At 42.7% G+C, this 19,939-nt stretch overlaps 1 protein-coding gene across 1 annotated transcript in view; it reads right to left on the minus strand.

Annotated features, from left to right (window-relative positions):
- The window catches only part of slc7a1b (solute carrier family 7 member 1b), a 52,051-nt gene extending 39,662 nt beyond the window's left edge, over positions 1-12,389 (minus strand). Inside the window, exon 1 of the mRNA XM_041876740.2 lies at positions 12,153-12,389. The gene's annotated coding sequence lies outside the window, so the exon portion shown is untranslated. The remainder of the gene's footprint in view (positions 1-12,152) is intronic.
- Positions 12,390-19,939: the final 7,550 nt, after the last annotated feature.

Here is a 19,939-nt window from a genome sequence, read left to right on the forward strand (position 1 = left end):
GCAGTTGATTTCTTCAAACCAAGCTGCTTACCTATTGCAGATTCAGTCTTCCCAGCCTGGTGCAGGTCTACAATTTTGTTTCTGGTGTCCTTTGACAGCTCTTTGGTCTTGGCCATAGTGGAGTTTGGAGTGTGACTGTTTGAGGTTGTGGACAGGTGTCTTTTATACTGATAACAAGTTCAAACAGGTGCCATTAATACAGGTAACGAGTGGAGGACAGAGGAGCCTCTTAAAGAAGAAGTTACAGGTCTGTGAGAGCCAGAAATCTTGCTTGTTTGTAGGTGACCAAATACTTATTTTCCACCATAATTTGCAAATAAATTCATAAAAAATCCTACAATGTGATTTTCTGGATTTTTTTTCTTTCTATTTGTCTGTCATAATTGATGTGTACCTATGATGAAAATTACAGGCCTCTCTCATCTTTTTAAGTGGGAGAACTTGCACAATTGGTGGCTGACTAAATACTTTTTTTCCCCACTGTATCGGGATATTATTTTTGTAGATATATCGCAATACAATTTTTTGGGGGGGACAATATCGCAAATATTATTGTAATGAAACAAGCAGGGAGTACGGCTGGAACCATCAACCTTCTGGCCCGAAGCCCAGCGGGCCATCGCCTGTGCCACAAAAGAATGATGAAGTGGCAGAGTGGGTCTCCGCGGTGATAAACCAGGGTACTCGTGGTAGTCGGCCGCACCTGCACCTGCACCAAAACTATTTTATTTTGTTCTTCGTAGCTTTGTCAAACGTTTTCTTCATAGCTTGTTCTCAAATACAATTTGCGTTAGCTAGCGCTAGTCAGTTTTACCTACCCCAAAACTCCAGTATTTGTTATCTTATAGCTTGTTCTCCATCTTCTATTTAAGTAGTGAGCCAACATGTTTTCAGCACTTTTAATTCCATGATTTCCATTTTCTCATCCTGTCGTCTCTCTGCAGCAGACATCTGGTCAGCAATATGTTTGGGACATCGAATCGAAAAATAAAATCACAGTATCGAATCGCAATACATATAGAATCGCGAGAATCGCAAAACGTATCGGCATCGGCACCTAAGTAACATGATAATATCGTATCATGAGGTCCCCTGGCAATTCCCATCCTTACTATATAATGCACTACTTTTGACCAGGCCGGCCCATAGAGCTCCGGTTAAACACTACAACTGCAGCCACCAACCACAGTCAAAATGCAAGCGGAGATCTACCGCTCAGATTCTTCTAAAGCATATATTTTTTTTAAAGCCTATGCAACAGTAACCAATTAAAAAAAGTACTGTAGTAATGAGGTTTATGCAGTAGGCTATTGGCCCAGTACATTATCACTGCATATTGGCTATGATTGAACTGCCCTGCCAATGCATTATTGTTCGGACCATTTTACATTTGAGGTAGGCTATATGATCACACCGGTAATAGATCAGTTGTTGTATTACCTGTGAGGCACCGCTTAGTGAGCATGAATTTAAATCATTTTATTTTTTATTTTTTTATTTTACTGGGCTGATGGTGCCTGCATCCGATGGTCAGTCTCAGCGGAGGGAGAGGGCAGCAGACTGAGGGTCCGCCTCTCTGCAGCCCTCCGCTCTCCCTTTCCTCCACTGACACCGACCAAAAAGGGGACTCAGTCTTCCAGCTGATGGCGGAACTCGAGTCGCACTGCATTATTTCTGCCTCATGCACAAATTCATGTTGTTACTCCTATGATGACCAGAGAAAGGTGAAATATTCCTCAATATTAAAAAAGACCCAAGCCGCTAATAATAACAATGCAAGCCTATAGATCCACTTTCCTACTCATTCATTACAGCTGCAGTGCTGGTTGTAGTGTGAGTGGAAGTAGGGAGAACGCACATTTTATGGCTTATAAAAGTGTTGAATAGAAAGTGTTAACAGTGCTGAGTAAGAACTTTAAACATGAACTCACTCATAAAAACAGCAGCTCTTTGCTGTATTCGCTGACAGTCTCTCTCTAGTCATGGTTTTAAACGTTTTGAAATCTCACAGTTTCACCTTTGCTGTAGCTGTCTTTTACGCCCGCTGCGTCACTGCAGACGCGGTAATCTGAGCCATCCGATTGGCCAGTGGTAGGCCTATAGTGCACTTGATTTGCCCTCCGGGCCGCAGGGAAGGCAGACAAATTAAACACTTTGCCTACCCTGCGCGCAGGGCAGCTGAATCGGGTGCACCTTCCGCCAACAGCGCAACCCAAAATAAACGACAAAAAAGGAACGCAGGGCTTTATATCATCGTTTTTTTACAGAAATGTTTTCCGATCGACTAGAGATGCCTTAGACATCGACCGGTCTGTGACCACTGCACTAGGTAAATAGGGTGGCTCTTGGGACACAGCCATTGACACTACGTTGGTAGTCAGAAACACGGCAGGTTACACACAAACTGTAGATCCTCCAGCTTTGGAGGAGCGCTGTTAGTCATGTGACTCAAAACAAATGGTGTAATGTGTTAAGAGTTAAGCTCCACAACCCAAATAAATATTACTTTAACAACTGCTGTTAGCTGGAATCTGAACTTCTGAAGGACAACAAAACCCTGTCCGTCCTCCCCTCCCCCTTCCGCCCCTCCGACTCCTCCTCCCCCTCCGACTCCTCTCCCCCTTCCGCCCCTCCGACTCCTCTCCCCCTTCCGCCCCTCCGACTCCTCTCCCCCTTCCGCCTCTCTCCACCTCATGACGCTGCTGGGAACGCTGAAAACAAAGTGCCATGTGAGGGGGGGATCATAAAAGCAACAGCTCCACGAGCTATGAGGCCTTTCGTTTTCCTGGGATTCTGTCCATATTAACAACTGTGCAGCCTGCTGGACGGCTGTGACCTTCACACTTTATAGCTAAAGACACAGAGGCCTAACACAGGCCTAACACAGGCCTAACACAGGCTTAACACAGGCCTAACACAGGACTAACACAGGCCTGCCACAGGACTAACACAGGACTAACACAGGCCTAACACAGGACTAACACAGGACTAACACAGGACTAACACAGGCCTAACACAGGACTAACACAGGCCTAACACAGGCCTAACACAGGCCTGCCACAGGACTAACACAGGACTAACACAGGCCTAACACAGGACTAACACAGGACTAACACAGGACTAACACAGGCCTAACACAGGACTAACACGTGCCTAACACAGGCCTAACACAGGACTAACACAGGCCTAACACAGGCCTAACACAGGCCTAACACAGGCCTAACACAGGCCTATCACAGGCCTAACACAGGCCTAACACAGGACTAACACAGGCCTAACACAGGACTAACACAGGACTAACACAGGACTAACACAGGCCTAACACAGGACTAACACAGGACTAACACAGGCCTAACACAGGACTAACACAGGACTGACACAGGACTAACACAGGCCTAACACAGTTAGGCCTAACACAGGCCTAACACAGGACTAACACAGGACTAACACAGGCCTAACACAGGCCTAACACAGGACTATTGAGTACACTGACACAACGGACATATAACAAAAGAAACAACGCTATGCTATACTATATAACACTGCAGTCTATTTATCAGTAGGAACATGTTACAGATCAGGACACTAAGGCCAGGGTTCAGAGACACCAAAACAGAACTCTGCCCCGGAAAAAACAACAGTCTACAGTCTGTACATCCATAGGAACACAGAGTAATATGTTTTACTTTCATCTCTAGGATGTTATAGCTAAAGAAACAAACACAGTCAGGGCTAATGAAGGCACTGACTTAACGGCTCCTTGGGGTATCAAGTTGGCCTAAAGAACAGGCATTGTATCAGTTTTGATATATTACTGGGCTAGTTGATTGCTAGTTAGTCGATTGCTAGTTAGTTGATTGCTAAGTTAGTTGATTGCTAAGTTAGTTGATTGCTAAGTTAGTTGATTGCTAAGTTAGTTGATTGCTAAGTTAGTTGAGTAATGAACCAAGCTATTCTTGGTCAGCTCAGCTCTCATGGAAGAACTCCTGGCCCAGCCCAGGTCATCATCCTGTGAAGTCACAACACGGACTGAACCTTCATATATAACAGTGTTGCTATTGGGTCCTGAATAACAATGTTATGTTCCATAGTGGGTGCTGTGCTATTGGGTCCTGAATAACAATGTTATGTTCCATAGTGGGTGCTGTGCTATTGGGTTCTGAATAACAATGTTATGTTCCATAGTGGGTGCTGTGCTATTGGGTCCTGAATAACAATGTTATGTTCCATAGTGGGTGCTGTGCTATTGGGTCCTGAATAACAATGTTATGTTCCATAGTGGGTGCTGTGCTATTGGGTCCTGAATAACAATGTTATGTTCCATAGTGGGTGCTGTGCTATTGGGTTCTGAATAACAATGTTATGTTCCATAGTGGGTGCTGTGCTATTGGGTTCTGAATAACAATGTTATGTTCCATAGTGGGTGCTGTGCTATTGGGTTCTGAATAACAATGTTATGTTCCATAGTGGGTGCTGTGCTATTGGGTTCTGAATAACAATGTTATGTTCCATAGTGGGTGCTGTGCTATTGGGTTCTGAATAACAATGTTATGTTCCATAGTGGGTGCTGTGCTATTGGGTTCTGAATAACAATGTTATGTTCCATAGTGGGTGCTGTGCTATTGGGTTCTGAATAACAATGTTATGTTCCATAGTGGGTGCTGTGCTATTGGGTTCTGAATAACAATGTTATGTTCTATAGTGGGTGCTGTGCTATTGGGTTCTGAATAACAATGTTATGTTCCATAGTGGGTGCTGTGCTATTGGGTCCTGAATAACAATGTTATGTTCCATAGTGGGTGCTGTGCTATTGGGTCCTGAATAACAATGTTATGTTCCATAGTGGGTGCTGTGCTATTGGGTCCTGAATAACAATGTTATGTTCCATAGTGGGTGCTGTGCTATTGGGTCCTGAATAACAATGTTATGTTCCATAGTGGGTGCTGTGCTATTGGGTTCTGAATAACAATGTTATGTTCCATAGTGGGTGCTGTGCTATTGTGTTGGTGCGATGGTCGGCAAGCAGTTTGTTACGACACATGAGAAACACACAGGTGTCAAGTTACCTGCTTTACCTGTATCAATACAGAGAACGTTCCTCTCGACACACAGATTGAATTTGAAATGTCTGAAATGTGCTGCTCTGTAGGTCTAGCGAGAAGTCATTTTGAAATAGGAAGGTGCTACCTACCTGAACCAAAAAAAAGAATAATGTTTTTTTATTTTCCATTGCGAAACATTTTACTAGGCATGTGTACCCTCCTGAATACAGCCTTGGTGTTGGTGTATATATCCCCTCCTGAACACAGCCTTGGTGTTGGTGTATATATCCCCTCCTGAATACAGCCTTGGTGTTGGTGTATATATCCCCTCCTGAACACAGCCTTGGTGTTGGTGTATATATCCCGGCGTTTGGCTACAGTACCGTTTGACCCTGTGAGGGTGTGGACAGTAGCCTAACAAACACAAAGAAACAAAACCAGCTCTGGGAACTTTAGAAAAGTATGTGGTCTTACACCCATTCTTAAATCATGTTGGCTAACAAAGTAGTAGTAGTAGTAGTAGTAGTAGTAGTAGTAGTAGCAGTAGTAGCAGTAGTAGTAGTAGTAGTAGCAGCAGTAGTAGTAGTAGTAGTAGTAGTAGTAGTAGTAGTAGTAGTAGTAGCAGTAGTAGCAGTAGTAGTAGTAGTAGTAGCAGCAGTAGTAGTAGTAGTAGTAGTAGTAGCAGTAGTAGTAGTAGTAGTAGTAGTAGTAGTAGTAGTAGTAGTAGTTAATGTTGTAGTAGCAGTAGTAGTAGTAGTAGTAGTAGTAGTAGTAGTAGTTAATGTTGTAGTAGCAGTAGTTAATGTGTAAATAGTTAAATGTTAAAATAGTTAATGTGGTCCTCTGTAGCTCAATTGGTAGAGCATGGCGCTTGTAACGCCAGGGTAGTGGGTTCGATCCCCGGGACCACCCATACGTAAAAATGTATGCACACATGACTGTAAGTCGCTTTGGATAAAAGCGTCTGCTAAATGGCATAATGTAATGTTGTAAATGGCTATTGTAGCTGGAAACGGCTGATTTTTAATGGAATATCTACATAGGCCTACAGAGGCCCATTATCAGCAACCATCAGTCCTGTGTTCCAATGGCACGTATAAAACACATACAGTGAGGGAAAAAAGTATTTGATCCCCTGCTGATTTTGTACATTTTCCCACTGACAAAGACATGATCAGTCTATAATTTTAATGGTAGGCTTATTTGAACAGTGAGAGACAGAATAACAACAAAACAATCCAGAAAAACGCATGTAAAAAATGTTATGAATTGATTTGCATTTTAATGAGGGAAATAAGTATTTGACCCCTCTGCAAAACATGACTTAGTACTTGGTGGCAAAACCCTTGTTGGCAATCGCAGAGGTCAGACGTTTCTTGTAGTTGGCCACCAGGTTTGCACACATCTCAGGAGGGATTTTGTTCCACTCCTCTTTGCAGATCTTCTCCAAGTCATTAAGGTTTCGAGGCTGACGTTTGGCAACTTGAACCTTCAGCTCCCTCCACAGATTTTCTATGGGATTAAGGTCTGGAGACTGGCTAGGCCACTCCAGGACCTTAATGTGCTTCTTCTTGAGCCACTCCTTTGTTGCCTTGGCCGTGTGTTTTGGGTCATTGTCATGCTGGAATACCCATCCACGACCCATTTTCAATGCCCTGGCTGAGGGAAGAGGTTCTCACCCAAGATTTGATGGTACAGGGCCCCGTCCATCGTCCCTTTGATGCGGTGAAGTTGTCCTGTTCCCTTAGCATAAAAACACCCCCAAAGCATAATGTTTCCACCTCCATGTTTGATGGTGGGGATGGTGTTCTTGGGGTCATAGGAAGCATTCCTCCTCCTCCAAACACGGCGAGTTGAGTTGATGCCAAAGAGCTCCATTTTGGTCTCATCTGACCACAACACTTTCACCCAGTTCTCCTCTGAATCATTCAGATGTTCATTGGCAAACTTCAGACGGGCATGTATATGTGCTATCTTGAGCAGGGGGACCTTGCGGGCGCTGCAGGATTTCAGTCCTTCATGGCGTAGTGTGTTACCAATTGTTTTCTTGGTGACTATTGTCCCAGCTGCCTTGAGATCATTGACAAGATCCTCCCGTGTAGTTCTGGGCTGATTCCTCACCGTTCTCATGAGGTGAGATCTTGCATGGAGCCCCAGGCCGAGGGAGATTGACAGTTATTTTGTGTTTCTTCCATTTGCGAATAATCGTACCAACTGTTGTCACCTACTCACCAAGCTGCTTGGCGATGGTCTTGTAGCCCATTCCAGCCTTGTGTAGGTCTACAATCTTGTCCCTGACATCCTTGGAGAGCTCTTTGGTCTTGGCCATGGTGGAGAGTTTGGAATCTGATTGATTGATTGCTTCTGTGGACAGGTGTCTTTTATACAGGTAACAAACTGAGATTAGGAGCACTCCCTTTAAGAGTGTGCTCCTAATCTCAGCTCGTTACCTGTATAAAATACACCTGGGAGCCAGAAATCTTTGAGAGGGGGTCAAATACTTATTTCCCTCATTAAAATGCAAATCAATTTATAACATTTTTGACATGCGTTTTTCTGGATTGTTTTGTTGTTATTCTGTCTCTCAATGTTCAAATAAACCTACCATTACTTACTGTATGTAACCGAGTAAAGGGAGAGTAAGAAAAAGCCAGACTGGCCAATAAAAAGAAAAGATGAAGATGGCTTTTTCTTTGCAACTCTGCCTAGAAGGTCAGCATCCCGGAGTCGCCTCTTCACTGTTGACGTTGAGACTGGTGTTTGATTGGTGACTGATCCATTTCTTACTCTCCCTTTACTCGGTTACATATATGTTTTATAAGTACAAACTTTTGTCAATAATGTGGCATCTGCAAAGGACATGAACCGAACGTAGCTAATCAAAGTTAGCCCAGACGTTAGAGTTGCTTTGCAGCCTCCGGTTTCATTTCCAAAATAAAAGTCTAGAGCTTGTTTTAGAACTGCATTCGTTAAGGACGTTATTTATACCAGCAGATGGCATAGTATAGGTTTGGGCCTTCAGCAAATGACTTGTGTGAGACACAGAAGAGACACAGAAGAGCCTTGTCTAGAATCACCGCCTGAGCTGCAAAATTTGAAAGAAAATATGATTTAGGCCTATTCCGCCCTGATCTGAGCCTACGTTTAACCTCTCCCTTATTCAAGTCCATATGTTCATGACCCGATTCATATAAATCATGTCAAATTAGTTGAAATTCATATGAACCCCTCCTACAGAATATGCTTTGGCAAGAATTTGAGTGATGAAATAAATATCTAAATATTCTATTTTAAAAAATATTTTGAGCGGCAAAGACTCCAGTGGTCATACAAAAACTAATAAATTCACCAAACATCTAATATTATTCTATGTTTAATTATTCCTGGTATATACTACTGGTTATGATTGCAGACAGAGCCCAGTGCCCAACTCAACTGAGGAGTGATAGAGAATGGAGACTTTTAACTTGAAAACGTGCAGGAGAACTCTTTCCGGTTTCCCTGACTTCTGTTTTTTTTATACTCTGTTATGCTTGTTCACGTAGCAGGTTTGGTGTACATTTTGTTTGTTGGTGAGATGAAACTGCCAAAACTCTGAAAGGTATTATTGTACGTCAGAATTGCAACTCAAGATTTGTTCAAGCCTTTAAATGTTAGTTCCTAATCGTAACATGGTGTTTGTTCACAGATGAAATGTCATGTTTACGTTTCACGTTTCACACATGGCTTTTCTTACGATCCTAACGATACGTACGTTCAACCTTTCGGCAGGTATCTCACTCCATACTTAAGACACTCGTGTCTTCCACTGGTGTGTTTACTGTTTACAACTGGCTGCTGAGATGCAGTATGTCTAGGTCTGTTCTTTTTGTTTGAAGGTTATGTTACATCTGTCTGTTGAAGGGAGTCAGTACCTAACCCCTTGCCCTGTCAGTGTGTGCATCCCAAATGGCACCCTGTTCCCTTTATAGAGCACTACTTTTGACCAGGGCCCATAGGGTAGTAGTGCACTCGGAAAGTATTCAGACCCCCTTGACGTTTTCCACATTTTGTTACGTTACAGCCTTATTCTAAAATTGATTCAATTGATTTTTTTTCCCCTCATCAATCTACATTTATATTTTAGTCATTTAGCAGACGCTCTTATCCAGAGCGACTTACAGTTAGGGAGTGCATACATTTTCAATCTACACACAATACCCCATAATGACAAAGCAAAAACAGGTTTATAGAAATTTTAGCAAATGTATAAAAAAACAAAAAAAAAGGAAATATCAAATCCATAAGTATTCAGACCCTTTACTCAGTACTTTGTTGAAGCTCCTTTGGCAGCGATTACAGCCTCAAGTCATCTTGGGTATGACCCTGCAAGCTTGGTACACCTGTATTTGGGGAGTTTCTCCCATTCTTCTCTGCAGATTCTCTCAAGCTCTGTCAGGTTGGATGGGGAGTGTCGCTGCACAGTTATTTTCAGGTCTCTCCAGAGATGTTCGATCGGGTTCAAGTCTGGGCTCTGGCTGGGCCACTCAAGGACATTCAGAGACTTGTCCAGATGCCACTCATGCGTCATCTTGGCTGTGTGCTTAGGGTCGTTGTCCTGTTGGAAGGTGAACCTTCGCCCCAGTCTGAGGTCCTGAGCGCTCTGGAGCAGGTTTTCATCAAGGATCTCTCTGTACTTTGCTCCGTTCATCTTTGCCTCGATCCTGACAAGTCTCCCTGCCGCTGAAAAACATCCCCACAGCATGATGCTGCCACCACCATGCTTCACCGTAGGGATGGTGCCAGGTTTCCTCTAGAAGTGACACTTGGCATTCAGGCCAAAGAGTTCAATCTTGGTTTCATCAGACCAGAGAATCTTGTTTCTCATGGTCTGAGAGTCTTTAGGTGCCTTTTGGCAAACTCCAAGCGGGCTGTCATGTGCCTTTTACTGAGGAGTGGCTTCCGTCTGGCCACTCTACCATAAAGGCCTAATTGGTGGAGTGCTGCAGAGATGGTTGTTCTTCTGGAAGGTTCTCCCATTGTATGTTTTAATTGTGATCTTAAAATAATGTTTAAAAACATATATTTCTGCCTCCCGAGTGGCGCAGCGGTCTAAGGCACTGATCAGTGCTAGAGGCGTCACTACAGATCCGGGTTCGATTCCGAGCTGTGTCGAAGTCGGCCATGACCGGGAGACCCATGAGGCGGCGCACAATTGGCCCAGCTTCGTCCGGGGTTAGGGGAGGGTTTGGCCTGCTGGGATGTCCTAGTCCTCTAGCGACTCCTTGTGGCGGCCGGGTGCATGCACGCTGCCTTCGGTCACCAGCTGTATGGTGCGGCTGGCTTCCGGGTTAAGCGAGCAGTGTGTCAAGAAGCGGTGCGGCTTGGCAAGGCTCTCCACCGTTGCTTCTCCCGAGTCCGCGCGGGAGTTGCAGCGATGGGACAAGACTGTAACTACCAATTGGATATCACGAAATTGGGGAGAAAAAGGGGTAAAAAGTACCAATAAAATACCTAGATTTTTTACATTAATTCCTTCTTGCATTTGCTTATAAGCGCAATAGAGTACGACAATATGAGTCAAACAGAGAAAAGGTTCCAATCGTTTTTACACAATTCATTTTTTCCCATAGGGGATTTTAGAAACACTTAAAATAAGGGCTGGGTTTCGTGTAGGCTTACCCTGGTGTGATGTTTTGATAACCGTGTACATCTCCCTCTAACAAGGTGACTTTTATTAATATATTTTGCCACCCCAAAATGAAATGCTGAGATAGTAATATGCCACTTAGCAGACGCTTTTATCCAAAGCGACTTACAGTCATGCGTGCATACATTTCTTTTGTATGGCTATTATACAGAGCTCAGACTGCAGAATCGAGGCAAAGGCACGAATCTCTGGATTAACTATCTACTGTTAACTAAATTTGAATAAATTGGCTACATTTCCATAAATTGACAATTCTGTGAACTGTCTTGGGCAAGTTTTACACAATACCTGTTAGCAAAGGTGTCAGCTAAAGATGACCTAAAGGAGCTTGCAGGGATTTACTGTCTTGCAGGTCTACTTTGATGCTAATTAGCATTTTCAAATCTATGAGTAAATAGAGCCAAATATATTGATAAAAGTGTACTTGTCCGAGATAGATTTGCACGGTTATCAAAACATCACACCAGGGTAAGCGTACACAAAACGCAGCCCTTATTTTGTGTTTCTAAAATCCCCTATGGGAAAAATGGATGGTGGAAAAACGAGTGGACCCATTTCCCTGTTTGACCGCTAGGTTTTATGGGTATTATGTCACCTCCACTGTGGGGCTCAATACAAATTGTCATTGATTAAAATGTTATATCTTTTGAATGAGTTATCCACCTTGCAATGTTTTGAGATGTGGGTTTTTATTTGAAAGGTTTTCCTCATTACCATAGTAAACTAACGTCGTCGTTAGTGCTGCTAGAATGTAGGTAGTTGTAATATATACTATGGCATGTAGCCACAACAATCTAACTAGCAGCATGGCGTGGTGGATTTAGGAAGGAAAATAAAATAAAAACACGCTCAATGTGACATGACAGGCTACAAACAATTGCCTGCTTCAGGCCTCTACAATAACATTGTAACCTTGATCTATTGTAAAATGTAACTTTGTAACAGTAGAGGTTGTATAGGAAGCTCGATGAGCGCAAATTGTTACGCCTGCTTGCGGTGGAGAGCACTCGGAAAGCAGCATGCGTCCAGCACTCTATAAAAGGAAATGTATTCACTAGTTGTTACCAGCTACTACTACAACTGTACTACACTTCTACTAAACTTCCTGATTCATTTCCCGCTCTAAATTAACAATGCACGTTTACATGTTATGTGCGCGCAAATGCAGCCCTATGAATTGCTAGTAATAGATTTTGCGGTTATAACCCAGTCATACAACTGACTACAATGTTGCATCAGCTCAAATACGGATCCTACAAGACCATGTGAGTCGCCCTAACCTTCTGGTGACTTCAGTAGTAATGTATGGGAAATTGCACTGGAACTGCTGGCTACAAATGAAAACTTACACCAAAAAAAGTAATTTATCGCACAACATTTTATAAAATATGAACTTTAATTTATAATGTAAATGTTCTTACCTTGCAGTTACCGTTGAAAGAAGACACGCCTATGCTCAAATCTTTACGATAATAAACGAATTATGTTGTCTACACAGACTTCAACTCGAGGACGAGATCAAAGCACTTTCGCTGCAACTTTTGACAGATGGCGAGGGCGACTTCCTTCATCTTCATTTGGACCGAGCCCTTCAACCTTGAATACACGTTTTGTAACTCCGCCCTATAGTTGGCATAGTACTATGAAGTGCTGCTGAAATTGACCTACTGCCAACACTCCAATACTGTATAATTCAAGAAGTAGGAAGTGCCTGTTGGCCCGCGTATGTAGATCTTTTTTAGGCGCAAACTAGGCCTATTGACACGCTTGTGTCCCAAATGGCACCCTATTCACATTATTAAGCCTTGCTTTTGACCATAGCCCTATGGGTCCTGGTCAAACGCAGTGGACTACATAGGAGATAGGGTGTCTGTCACTGCAATGATATCAGTTCACTGCAATGATCAGTAAAAGGTGAAATAGTCTAAGTGACATTTATTTCACACTCAATCATGATGAGTGAAAACAAATTTAAAAACGACAGACAATCTGTGTCTATCTAGATTGTTCATTATATCTAGTCCCGTGTAGCTCAGTTGGTAGAGCATGGTACTTGCGACGCCAGGGTTGTGGGTTCGTTTCCCACAGGGGACCAGTATGAAAAATGTATGCACTCACTAACTGTAAGTCGCTATGGATACGAGCGTCTGCTAAATGACAACAATTGTAAAAATCATGGAAGTCTTCCTTAGGATACCGCTGTCATCGAAATGACTCGCATGTTGTCTCAAGAGGAGTGCTCACTACCAGGTCTAGGGTGTGTCCTTACTCACAAATGGCACCCTATTCCGTTTGAAAATTAATAGTGCACTACTTTTTGACCAGGGCCCATAGGGTAAAGTGTCAAATGAATAGGGTGCCATTTGGGATGCTGTATAGGACTGGGTGTGTCTAAATTCTCCTCTCCTTCATGACCACTAACAGGCCAGGACAGGTCTACATTAGTATTCCTTTACACTATAACTACCAGGACAGGTCTACATTAGTATTCCTTTACACTATAACTACCAGGACAGGTCTACATTAGTATTCCTTTACACTATAACTACCAGGACAGGTCTACATTAGTATTCCTTTACACTATAACTACCAGGACAGGTCTACATGATTATTCCTTTACACTATAACTACCAGGACAGGTCTACATGATTATTCCTTTACATATACAATACCAGTCAAAAGTTTGGACACACCTACTCATTCCAGGGTTTTTCTTATTTTTTTTTTTACTATTTTCTACATTGTAGAATAATAGTGAAGACATCAAAACTATGAAATAACACATATGGAATCATGTAGTAACCACATCATGAAGCTGGTTGAGATTCTTCAAATAGCCACCCTTTGCCTTGATGACAGCTTTGCACACGCTAGGTATTCTCTCAACCAGCTTCATGAGGTAGTCACCTGGAATGCATTTCAATCTATGATGAAACTGGCTCTCATGAGGACCGCCACAGAAGACCCAGTGGGAAGACCCAAAGTTACCTCTGCTGCAGAGGATAAGTTCATTAGAGTTAACTGCACCTCAGATTGCAGCCCAAATAAATACTTCAAAGAGTTCAAGTAACAGACACAACTCAACATCAACAGGGCTGTATCACCGCCTGGTACGGCAACTGCACCGCCCGGAACCGCAGGGCTCTCCAGAGGGTGGTGCGGTCTGCCCAACGCATCACCGGAGGCAAACTACCAGCCCTCCAGGACACCTACAGCACCCGATGTCACAGGAAGGCCAAAAAGATAATCAAGGACAACAACCACCCGAGCCACTGCCTGTTCACCCCGTTATCATCCAGAAGGCGAGGTCAGCACAGGTGCCTCAAAGCTGGGACAGAGAGACTGAAAAACAGCTTCTATCTAAAGGCCATCCGACTGTTAAATAGCCTTCACTAGCACATTAGAGGCTGCTGCCTATATACATACAGTTGAAGTCGGAAGTTTACATACACTTAGGTTGGAGTCATTAAAACTTGTTTTTCAACCACTCCACAATATTCTTGTTAACAAACTATAGTTTTGGCAAGTCGGTTAGGACATCTACTTTGTGCATGACACAAGTAATTTTTCCAACAATTGTTTACAGACAAATTATTTCACATAATTCACTGTATCACAATTCCAGTGGGTCAGAAGTTTACATACACTAAGCTGATTGTGCCTTTAAACAGCTTGGAAAATTCCAGAAAATGATGTCATGGCTTTAGAAGCTTCTGATATGCTAATTGACATCATTTGAGTCAATTGGAGGTGTACCTGTGGATGTATTTCAAGGCCTACCTTCAAACTCGGTGCCTCTTTGCTTGACATCATGGGGAAATGAAAAGAAATCAGCCAAGACCTCAGAAATAAAATTGTAGACCTCCACAAGTCTGGTTCATCCTTGGGAGCAATTTCCAAACGCCTGAAGGTACCACGTTCATCTGTACAAACAATAGTACGCCAGTATAAACACCATGGGACCACGCAACCGTCATACCGCTCAGGAAGGAGACGCGTTCTGTCTCCTAGAGATGAACGTACTTTGGTGCGAAAAGTGTAAATCAATCCCAGAACAACAGCAAAGGACCTTGTGATGCTGGAGGAAACAGGTACAAAAGTATCTATATCCACAGTAAAAACGAGTCCTATATCGACATAACCTGAAAGGCCGCTCAGCAAGGAAGAAGCCACTGCTCCAAAACCGCCATAAAAAAGACAGACTACGGTTTGCAACTGCAAATGTCCTCTGCTCTGATGAAACAAAAATAGAACTGTTTCGCCATAATGACCATCGTTATGTTTGGAGGAAAAAGGGGGTGCTTGCAAGCAGAAGAACACCATCCCAACCGTGAAGCACGGAGGTGGCAGCATCATGCTGTGGGGGTGCTTTGCTGCAGGAGGGACTGGTGCACTTCACAAAATAGATGGCTTCATGAGGAAGGAAAATTATGTGGATATATTGAACCAACATCTCAAGACATCAGTCAGGAAGTTAAAGCTTGGTCGCAAATTGGTCTTCCAAATGGACAACGACCCCAAGCAAAATGGCTTAAGGACAACAAAGTCAAGGTATTGGAGTGGCCATCACAAAGCCCTGACCTCAATCCTATAGAAAATATGTGGGCAGAACCGAAAAAGCGTGTGCGAGCAAGGAGGCCTACAAACCTGACTCAGTTACACCAGCGCTGTCAGGAGGAATGGGCCAAAATTCACCCAACTTATTGTGGGAAGCTTGTGGAAGGCTACCCGAATCGTTTGACCCAAGTTAAACAATTTAAAGGCAATGCTACCAAATTCTAATTGAGTGTATGTAAACTTCTGACCCACTGGGAATGTGATGAAAGAAATAAAAGCTGAAATAAATAATTCTCTCTACTATTATTCTGACGTTTCACATTCTTAAAATATAGTGGTGATCCTAACTGACCTAAGACAGGGAATATTTACTAGGATTAAATGTCAGGAATTGTGAAAAACTGAGTTTAAATGTATTTGGCTAAGGTGTATGTAAACCTACGACTTCAGCTGTAGATTAGAAATCACTGGCCACTTTAAGAAATGGAACACTAGTCACTTTAATAATGTTTACATATCTTGCATTACTCATCTCATATGTATATACTGCATTCTATTCAATAATATTCTACTGTATCTTAGTCCATGCTGCTCTGACATTGCTCATCCATATATTTATTTATATATTCTTAATTCCATGGCTTTACTTAGATTTGTGTGTAGTGGGTATATGCTGTGAAATTGTTAGATATTACTTGTTAGATATTACTGCACTGTCGGCGCTAGAAACACAAGTATTTCGCTACACCCGCAATAACATCTGCTAAACACGTGTATGTGACCAACATTTTTATTTTTTATTTTATTTGTTCAGAGGAGACTGCGTGAATCAGGCCTTCATGGTCGAATTGCTGCAAAGAAACCACTACTAAAGGACACCAATAAGAAGAAGAGACTTGCTTGGACCAAGAAACATGAGCAATTAGACCTGTGGAAAGCTGTCTTTTGGTCTGATGAGTCCAAATTTGAGATTTTTGGTTCCAACCGCCGTGTCTTTGTGAGACGCAGAGTAGGTGAACAGATGATCTCCGCATGTGTGGTTCCCACCATGAAGCATGGAGGAGGAGGTGTGATGGTGTGGGGGTGATTTGCTGGTGACACTGTCAGTGATTTATTTAGAATTCAAGGCACACTTAACCAGCATGGCTACCACAGCATTCTGCAGCGATACGCCATCCCATCTGGTTTGGGCTTAGTGGGACTATCAATTGTTTTTCAACAGGACAATGACCCAACACACCTCCAGGCTGAGTAAGGGCTATTTTACCAAGAAGGAGAGTGATGGAGTGCTGCATCAGATAACCCGGCCTCCACAATCCCCCAACCTCAACCTAATTGAGATGGTTTGGGATGAGTTGGACCGCAGAGTGAAGGAAAAGCAGCCAACAAGTGCTCAGCATATATGGGAACTCCTTCAAGACTGTTGGAAAAGCATTCCAGGTGAAGCTGGTTGAGAGAATGCCAAGAGTGTGCAAAGCTGTCATCAAGGCAAAGTGTGGCTACTTTGAAGAATCTCAAATATAAAATATATTTTTTTATTTGTTGAACACTTATTTGGTTACTACATGATTACATATGTGTTATTTCATAGTTTTGATGTCTTCACTATTATTCTACAATGTAGAAAATAGTAAAAATAAAGAAAAACCCTTGAATGAGTAGGTGTGTCCAAACTTTGGACTGGTACTGTATATATATCCAGCCTGTTCAGATCAGTCAAGGAGCCAGTCCTGGGGTGAATCTCAATTGTATTTCCTTGATTCCTCACATCCTCTGTCCTCACCTCCTCTGAATGCGCATTGGAGAAGAAGATCCGAGGAGAGGAACCACAGATCTTCTCCTCCAATGTGTTTTGAGGAGGTGGTGAGGGGAGAGGATGTGAGGAATCAAGGACATACAATTGAGATTCATCCCAGGATGGATAGTGGCTGCAATGGAACATGGTTACCACTAGAGAGCAGTGTTAGCTAGCATATGAATGAGTCTCTTGTCTGACTCTGCACCGTTTGACATGGGTGACATCCTGAATGGCACCCTTTTCCTTACATAGTGCGCTACCTTTGACCAGGTCACACACGTCTCTGGTCAAAAGTAGTGCATTTGGAGAGCAGACCCAGTTAACTCATACCTGCAGCAGTACATGAGTCCAAGCACAGTGGAATGTTCCATGACAAGGGGAGAGTTCTAGAACAACAAAAGCATATGGACTAGAGTGACTGATTCGGGGTGCGTCCCAAACGGAACCCTGTTCCCTGTAGTGCACTACTGTAGACCAGGGCACCCGGTCAAAATTAGTGCACGACATAGGGAACACGGCACCCATCTGGGACGTAACCTGGGTCCTCACCTGGGTTTCCTGCGTACCTTTGAGACTGTGTTAGTCCTCTGAGCTAAAGACTAGGCCTAGCACAGAACACAACCATTGATTCAGTGGGGTTTAGTGGTATGACATTTAATCAGTCAGCACAAACGGGAAAGAAAACAGACAGAAAGAAAATCAAGTCAAATGCAATAAAAACAGGCTAATATTGATAACACTCATCAAACAAACAACAAGGAAAGTATGATAATTGCAATGCATGAAAAATACGAATTATGTGGAACAAGTATCAATATATTTTACAATATATAATATAATTTCTTGTATATTGTTCCATAGTCTTGGTTGTAATATGTAAACTGCAGAGCGATACTGCCTAACCCACGAGCATTCTCTCTTTCACCAATAAATGCTTTATTAGCATGAATAGGTGGTTGCCACTGTTGCCAAAGCAATGTATATGAAGTATTACAAGTGAACAATACGTATCAACAAATACAATTATACATGGAAAATAATTCACACAAGAGAACAAACAGGCAACAACTGAGAAATTAAATCTGTAAGGGCTCATGTGTATGACATGGTGGGATCTACTGTCTATGTTATATTATAACAGACCAGGACATACTCTGGAGAAAGATCTACTGTGTCTACCTTTTCTCCTAACAAAATGCAGATTTTCTCCTCAACAGGCAGTTCAAGAAATCCTGCAATTCTTTCTTCAGATTCCAGGAGATGAATACACTACCAGTCAAAGGTTTGGACACACCTACTAATCCAAGGGTTTTTCTTTATTTGTGAATGTCTTTACATTGTAGAATAATAGTGAATCAAATCAAATTTTATTTGCCACATGCGCCGAATACAACAGGTGTAGACATTACAGTGAAATGCTTACTTACAGCCCTTAACCAACAGTGCATTTATTTTGTAATAAAACAGTACAATAAAAAACAACAAAAAGTGTTGAGAAAAAAAGAGCAGAAGTAAAATAAAATAACAGTAGGGAGGCTATATATACAGGGGGGTACCGTTGCAGAGTCCATGTGCAGGGGCACCGGCTAGTCGAGGTAATTGAGGTAATATGTACATGTGGGTAGAGTTAAAGTGACTATGCATAAATAATTAACAGAGTAGCAGCAGCGTAAAAAGATGGGGTGGGGGTGGGGGGGCAGTGCAAATAGTCCGGGTAGCCATGATTAGCTGTTCATGAGTCTTATGGCTTGGGGGTAGAAGCTGTTGAGAAGCCTTTTGGACCTAGACTTGGCGCTCCGGTACCGCTTGCCGTGCGGTAGCAGAGAGAACAGTCTATGACTAGGGTGGCTGGAGTCTTTGACAATTTTGAAGACATCAAAACTATGAAATAACACATTTGGAATCATGTAGTAACCAAAAAAGTGTTAAACAAATCAAAATATATGATATATATGATATATTTGAGATTCTTCAAATAGCCACCCTTTGCCATGATGACAGCTTTGCAGACTCTTGGAATTATTGGTAACATTGAAGTTTGTGATGAAATTTAATTTAGTTTTTGTCAATAATTAGTGTATGCACATGTATTTTGGTTAGTGATTTCTATTTGTTTGAATTTTGTTATTGATGGTTGAATGGCTGAATTTAGCCGGTGCTTTTGGGCCATTTGCTCTAAAGGGTGTTAGGTTAGGCCAGAATTTGGAGGCTTTTTTTTTACATTTGGAATGGTAGGGGGCTAGGTGTGGGGCATTTCTGTGCACACCTAGAATATTTTTTTTTACAAAATTCTAGATGTATAATTTCAGTGAGGCTTTTATCCCATGACATATCCTTTAAATTGCAAAGGGGAGCCCACATTTCACTGTCATATAGAAGGATTTAATTTATGACAGAGTCAAATAATTTAAGCCAAATACTAATTGGATGGTTAAATTTGTACAATGTTTTTTCTACTTGCAAAATATGCTCTGTGTGCTTTATCTGTTAGAGACGTTATCTCCCTCCCTCCCGCTCTTTCTCTCTCTCCCTCCCCTCTCTCTCTCTCTCCCTCCCCCCCCCCCCTCTCTCTCTCTCTCCCTCCCTCCCTCCCTCTCTTTCTCTCTCTCCCTCCCCTCTCTCTCTCTCTCCCTCCCCCCTCTCTCTCTCCCCCCCCTCTCTCTCTCTTTCTCTCTCTCCCTCTCCCTCCCTCCCTCTCTTTCTCTCCCTTCCCCTCTCTTTCTCTCCCCCCCTCTCTCTCCCTCCCCCTCTCTACAACATCTTCACAGACCCCTCCCCTGGTAAGATCCTCAGGGGGTGAAGTATACAGTTATTCCATACGCATGGAAATCTCTCTCTCTGTAAAGGTGTGTG

This window comes from Coregonus clupeaformis, chromosome 5 (genome assembly GCF_020615455.1).
Source record: "Coregonus clupeaformis isolate EN_2021a chromosome 5, ASM2061545v1, whole genome shotgun sequence".
In the NCBI taxonomy this organism is placed as follows: Eukaryota; Metazoa; Chordata; class Actinopteri; order Salmoniformes; family Salmonidae; genus Coregonus; species Coregonus clupeaformis.